Here is a 7,141-nt window from a genome sequence, read left to right as displayed (position 1 = left end):
AGAGAGAGAGAGAGAGAGAGAGAGAGAAAACCTCATGAGATGTGTTGGGGTTAACAGCCAGCTGATTGTGTGAGTGTCTTCTAAGACCATTTACTCTTTCATACCTCCCAGAGATGGAATGATGGAAATGTTTTTGTTGTACCTCTCATTGCCTGGGTGATGATAGTGTTCGTCCATACATGGCTTTCTCCAACAAAGAGATGAATTGTGCTTAGAATAAATCCTGTAAAATTGCTTTGATAGTTTACCAGTAGGGACAGGTTCCTTACTTCTGTGCTAAAGGGATATCTTATATCTCATAACCTAGGAAGCCAATTTTAGTCAACATAGCGAAAATGCACGGTACTGTATTTATTCATTTCATTCATTCACATTCAGCTCTGATGTAGTAAAATACGTTTTTTTGCATTTCCAAGTAGTGAACATGACATTTATTCTCTTGCAATATTGAGAGTTTTGGTTGTTAAAACCAAAAGCAAAAGAAAACATGAGAGCGGGAAACGTAGCAACTATAAAAAAAAAAGGGAAACTGTTTTGCAGGTATGTTTTTACAAAAAATATAGCATCTAAAAAACAGACATGAGAGGAATCATCTGTAGATAAACATCACGGCATATATGGTGTCTCTGCTTGTGGGGAATACTAGAAAGCCAGGAATTGACTGGATGTTTCTATGACAGCAACTTTACTTGAGAAAAAAAACCAATTGGTGTTTTTTAGGGTCTGATGATTCTCATTATGATTTCATTTTTAAACCAAGGACAGGATAGAGAGAGAATGTATGCCATAAGACAAAGTTTCTGAGCTAGTTTTTGGGATTATGTAGATGCAACACTGCTTCCTAAAAATATTATATGCAGACCATTTGTATTAGCAAATACATTTGCAGGGAATTTAACACTACCCATATTATGTTTGCATCGGCGCAGTGAGGAAGTGTTTATATTGAACATTTCTGCAAATCTATCTGGAAACGTTTACCATCAACGTAGTTCCTTTGTTTTTCTTTTACAATTATTTACTTTCATGGCAATGTTGATGCAATTCAACACTTGGTTCAGGATATATTGTGGTCTTGGTTGGAATTGTAAAGTCAGTGCTGACACAGAGCATGAGCACAGATATGTTGCCTTTGCCAATATTTGACCAGAACCACCAGTGACGTGCGGTGATGTCAGTAAGAGGGTAGGCACTGAGTTATGAAAGACAGATTACCTAATTTATTGTTTAGGCTAATAATCAAAACGTTACTCACAAGCGCGGCACACACGCGCGGTCGACAGCAAGACATTTCCAATTAATCTATCAATCAAAATCAATCTAATATAATTATATGACACTTTACAGCAACCAGCAGGCTACTGTGCTTAACAGAATGAGTATAACATCATCCGATAGAAAGAGAGAACATAGCGAACAGTAAAATCAGAAAAGGTCTCAAAGAAACAAAAGAATGAAACTGTCCCACCACAGCTACGTATTAAAAGCCTGATTCAACAGATATGTCTTGAGTTTGGACCTAAAAAGAGCCACATCTGTAACAGTGCGAATATCGGGGGGTAACTTGTTCCAGAGTCTCGGGGCAGCAACCGCAAAAGCCTGACCCCCCCCCCACCGTTTATACCTGGACCTTAGGACTTCTAAAACCAGCTGATTTGAAGACCGCAATGACAGTGTGTTCCCGCAAAGTTAAGATTTCAGACAAATACTCTGGGTGACATATTCTCTCTCTCTCTCTCCATCTTTGTTCTAATTATTGCACAGCGGCCAGTTATGTTGTCAGTCCCAGTCAGCAACAATGAAAACACACACGCTCAACTGATATGAAGGCAGATGGGTAGCAGCATTAGTTCAATCACACAAACCCAAAATAGGTCTGACTCACCAGTCGGTAGATTTGTACACAAAAACCATCCGACGCTTCCTCGTGAAGGCGTCGATCACAGCGTTTTAAAACTCGTCTTTACGGCGCTTTAGTTTGCAGAGTCTCTGACTCGGCGAGGCTGAAAGACGTGCTGGCCCGGTCCGGTTCCGACAGGAGTGTTTGATCCGTTCAGGGTGAAAATGTGCGAAGCTGTAGTTGCGGTTATATGGCTGACGGTTCCTGCTTGGTCAAAGCTGCGGGCGGGGTGTTTCAGATCCAGGACCCCGTAGAGGTCCGCCGCTCACTGTAGCACGGCCACATAGCCACAGCTTTTCTTCCAAACCAGTCAGTTGAAACAATGCGACGAGTATTTGTCCCTTTGCTGCAGTAGTCCATAGGCTGGCGTACACCTCCATCTTGCATTAGTTCTTTTTTTGAATTAAGTTCGAGTTTAGAGATTCCTCACGCGGTGATATCGGCGGACTCCCGTGCTGTTATTTTGACTTTGAATTCGCGGGGATGCGCGTACAACGTAGCTGGTGTAATGGCGTCAGCTACGACAAGGGACAGATTATGGATTTTAATTGGTTCTGTTTGATTCTAACGGAGACGATTACTGGCATAACACATTTACGTACAAAGGCACGGCAGAGTTGTGCTTTTGACGTACATGTTTAAATACAGCATCGAAGTGCGCATGCGCAACATTGGCTAATCGCTGTGGGCAGTAAAGGCACTGCTATTGCCATTTTTTCTATTTGATTATGCGTACCGCTACATTTGTCATAGTACGTCTAAATAATTGGAACCCCCACATATAAATCCCAAGATAAACAGTAAAAATACAAATACAAGTTTATAATACATTATTTAATAAACATTTTTATGCTTGAATTTTGGCAAGGTAGGCACTGCCTACCCTGCCTACCCTGACTGCACGTCACTGAGAACCACAGATTTTCTCCAACCTTAATCCGGTATTTAAACTAGGGATGTGCATGATTAATCAATGATCGGTAATTGATCATTAAGAATTTTGTCGATCACATTAATTTGTTATCGATTAAACTAATGCGGGTTGCGTTGTGTAGTGTGAGTCTTAAAGCAGTTAAAGGAATTTCCCTGTGTGGCAGCAATTAAACATTTTACCACCCGTGGCAATATTTGACGACATACATAGTTATCTGCGAGTTTCGGTTTTGATTTCAAAAGTAATCATGAAGAGATCACTGCGAAGTGTGGCGTGGGACCATTTTGATTTAAAAAACGACTTAGTTCACTGCATACACTGCGATGCCGTGTATAAGTACAACACGGCCACGACTCAGATGATGTGGCACTTGAACAGAGTGCATCGACCCTGGTTAATGTCGGTGGCGGTCCATCCTGATCTCAGTCTCAACCTAGCATCAAGTCGGCGTAAGCACAGAAGAGCGGCTGGGGAGACAGGTAGGGTGGCTATCCCACAGCCTGGGGGAGACGAGGCTGCGTTGTCTGACACGGACGAGGGGAGCGCAAACACCGGCCAAGTTAGCGCAGAGGTACCTGTTTTTGGCGGCTGGACTAATGGTTGCGTCTGACCCCAGATCATGTCAACATGCTTATCTTTCTCAACAAAATCGGTAGACTGGTGCAGAAGTTGTATGTGAGTTACTTAGTTTTTTTTTATGAGGCTTTGTCAAGTAGCCTAATTCATTGTTAGGTAGGCTCATCTCTCTCACCCTCTTTCTTGATTCCGTGCCTTGGGTAGTTTTGAGTTACATTCAACAAAACCTGCCAGATCTGTGTATTATGTTTTTGGTTAAGTAATTGTTTAACATGACATGATTATATTTTATTATTATTATTTTGGAACAAACAAGGGTCTCCGTTTAAAAACGTTGGCTCGCAGCTGCAGGTTCCGCTGTTTTAGAGTACTGCAGCGTATATATCTTCAAGTTTAGCCTATTTTTGTATTTTCATTGCAGTTTTAATTTAATAATTAATTTTAATTTAAAAAATATTAATGTATGATCAATAGTCGATTGTTAATTCTCCAGATGATTGACAAAGAAAATTTAATCAAATTTAATCAAATGCCCATCCCTAATTTAAACCCAAAGTAACATAATAACATACACAAAATTGACATATCACCTTCTATGGCTAACTTGTTAGAAAACAGTTGCTTTTAGCTTTGTTTTTGGTCACTACCAGCTGCTGAGGGAAATGTGTGGCTCTTTAGCTGTTAAATACTCCATTGTGTTCATCAGCTAGTTGCTAGCTGTGTGTAAAAAACAGCTGCCTGCCGCAGCAAAAAGTAACGCTATGGGTGGTGAGACTCCATCAAAACAGTGAAGTTGTGGGCCGCACAGCTAAATAATAAGCTGCAACTCCGTAAAGCCGAGGTAGGTTGCCAATTCAGGTGATACTTTTCTGAAGGTTAATCAGTAAAAGTGACCCCTTTTACTTTGTAGCATTGTTTTCCCGTTGTAATTTACAATATTTTTATTTTAAAAAATCCATTATAACCACTATAATACATACAGCGTACATATGTGCAGTATAAAACTGTCAGTCTTCCCAGATTGGTAAATAAATGTTGCTAGTGAATGTAACCCTAGCAGCAATTAATTTCCTCAAAAAAGTGTTTGTTAAACAAACTTGCAGTATATCCACACATTTTGTAGAAGATAGGGTTGAATGTTGGAATGTTCAGGGTGTTTTTAATGATGCGATGCAAAGGAAACAACAATTGTAAGCCCAGAACCTTTAGCACAAGCCAGTCCAGTGGAGCCTGGCCTTTATAAACATTACAAACTTCAGTTCTCTGAATGAACGGAAACTGTCAAGTTCCTGTTCACATCAAACACTACTAACAAGGATGCTAATTTGTTCTAAAAGGCCACAAGGCTTGTTGAGAGTGTTAGGGAGACAGAGTGGGAGAAACAAAGAGAGATGGACTTGAAGTTGCAAGGTGAAGGCACAGAAAAAAAATTACAGACCAAAATAAATTCTGATCATTTTGCCAGTGAGAAAAGACACACATACTTTTTGTTACCTCATAAGAAAATTGCATTTAAGTTAGAGGTGTGTGCATGTTTGTCATTATGGCTAACATATGCTAACTGAAATTTGTTAAAAAAAAGCACCAAATACAGAAGAACATTTTAAGAATAATGAATCTTCTCTTGTTGCCCTCCCCATTCCAAATGTTGTACTAGGCTCATTCAAGATGAACTGTGCCTCACCTGTAACACTCACATCCTGTTAGGTCCTATTCCCATTTAATAAACTGTTATCAGACCCATATATCAGTTTGTACAAAGTCTCCAGTTGTTTATGACAGAGTAGCTGTCAAAATGCTCTACATGCGATCTGTTGCTGATGTTAATAAACAGACTGTAGATGATACATACTGTTTTTCTGTCCAGAACAAGCCTTGAAATCAGACAAATAGCAATTTATATCAAACCGATTCAAAAACAATAACATATTTATATAAAATGTCATTATGTTGGGTCGATTCTGAACCTTGAATCTTGCATTTCCCGTCATGCCTTTGGTTCGCCTGGGTCTTGCATTCGGTGGAGAGCAACTGCGCTGCCTGCCTCTAAAAACTGTGGACGCTTTGATCTCGTGAGGTTATCATTATTAATATTGTTGCCTATTGTTGCATGACGTCAGAGCAAGTCGGGATCAAGTTGGTCACAAATCTAACCGGCGTGCATTGGACGCCGATCACCGCTGATCAATTCTGCGCCGGCCTGGCTCATCTCGAGCGAGCCTAGTGTGTTGTTAGACACTGACTTGAATTACAATATGTTTAATGAATGGTTTTACTGTATATGCCACAATCCAATCCTATAATGTGATTAATATTGACAGAATATGTTTAATTATTTATTTAGAGTTCATAAATTTACGAATGCCTTTCATCGTTTGTCCTAGTGCTTTCTGTGGTCCTTGGCATTATACAGTGGATTCTTTCCCTGTCATGCCAGTGAAGCAGATTCAAACTGAACTGAATTGAGAGAGACAGAGATGGAGATATTGATAGACTGATAGAATGACAGAGAGAGTCTCTCTATCTCTCTCTCTCTCGGCATGCTGAACTTCATCAGCTGACAGATGAAGTGAAGGGTTATCACAATAGCCAATCACTCTGCACCATGCAAAACAAAAGAGTTTACTCTTATACGGCTTACCTGTCTTAGTACATGCTCTTGAAACCAATGTGGTATCTCGGCTCTCCTTTTTTCTCTGTCTGTCTCCCCCTTTGCTCTCTCTCTCTCTCTCTTGCTCTCTCTGTTACTTTGTTCCTTTTTTCCTTTTCTCTTCTTGAAAACCCTTCGTTTGCCTAATTCTCTAAGTGATTATACCATTGGATATTGAGTACGGAAACGGAGCCCATCAAACTAAATGTTTGAGAGACTGCTTGAATTAAGTACATTATTTCCCAAGACAAATAATTAAAAATGTATTATTTCTTCTGGTGTACTTGAGACAAATAGCATTTTAGGAGCCACACAATTTTACTTCCGCTGTGGTTTGATGAAAGAGAGAGCACACTTGAGATGATTAAAGGCCATAACCTCTATGGATGCACATTAATTAGCCGTATCCATTTTGCCTCGGATTGTGATCACCTTCAGTGTTCAGTCTGTTCTTGCCGTGTTAAGGTGCAATATAAATCCATGTGTATCTTCGTTGGTAACACAGTTTGAAACAGACTAGCCTTGAAGACAGCTTTTCTAAAAATCTCTTTGATGTGTTTGCACTAGATCTTATGATTAGCAAGACCTTTTGGAGGCTAGAGCACTGATATGATTGATACTTAGAAATTGACCCTCAAGATGAAAGTCACTGATAACGGATAAAAATCCTCTGAGCTATCCTCTACACCACAAAGGAATGACATTGTCCTCATCTCCAAAAAAGATTTTGGTTGGAGGTCATTATTGAATCTTTGGTTCAGTGGCGTAGGCAGAAATAGTATTTTGGGCGGGCCGGTGCAAAAGTGAGTGGGCCATTTTCAAAAAGACATAGAAGTAGCAAAAAGAACAAACAACTATTTTACATTCCAACTTACTGTATTACAACGATGGCAGTTCTGTCTACAATATGCTCAACCAACAAAGCTCTAAAAAGTTTGTACACAACAACATAGACAAAAACCTGTTGATTTTAACCGCACTGCACTGGCAGAACCAGCAGCATTGGTTCTGCACAGCGCTGTTATAAAATTAACAATTTTTTTTACACAAAGTGGCAACTAAACATGAACCCAAACAGCAG

General features: G+C 39.9%; 1 protein-coding gene and 1 long non-coding RNA gene across 4 annotated transcripts in view; both read left to right on the top strand.

The window, feature by feature from the left end:
* The window catches only part of pcdh9 (protocadherin 9), a 212,952-nt gene that overhangs the window by 108,024 nt on the left and 97,787 nt on the right, over nucleotides 1–7,141 (top strand). The gene's annotated exons all lie outside the window — the stretch shown is intronic.
* LOC116674203 (uncharacterized) lies at nucleotides 2,854–6,675 on the top strand. Its single transcript, XR_004328013.1, has 3 exons — nucleotides 2,854–2,960; nucleotides 3,756–3,761; nucleotides 6,663–6,675. It is a non-coding gene; the product is annotated as an uncharacterized LOC116674203 (long non-coding RNA).

This window comes from Etheostoma spectabile, chromosome 1 (genome assembly GCF_008692095.1).
Source record: "Etheostoma spectabile isolate EspeVRDwgs_2016 chromosome 1, UIUC_Espe_1.0, whole genome shotgun sequence".
NCBI lineage: Eukaryota > Metazoa > Chordata > Actinopteri > Perciformes > Percidae > Etheostoma > Etheostoma spectabile.
Note: the sequence above shows the minus strand (reverse complement) of the source record. Positions and strands in the feature narration are given on the sequence as shown.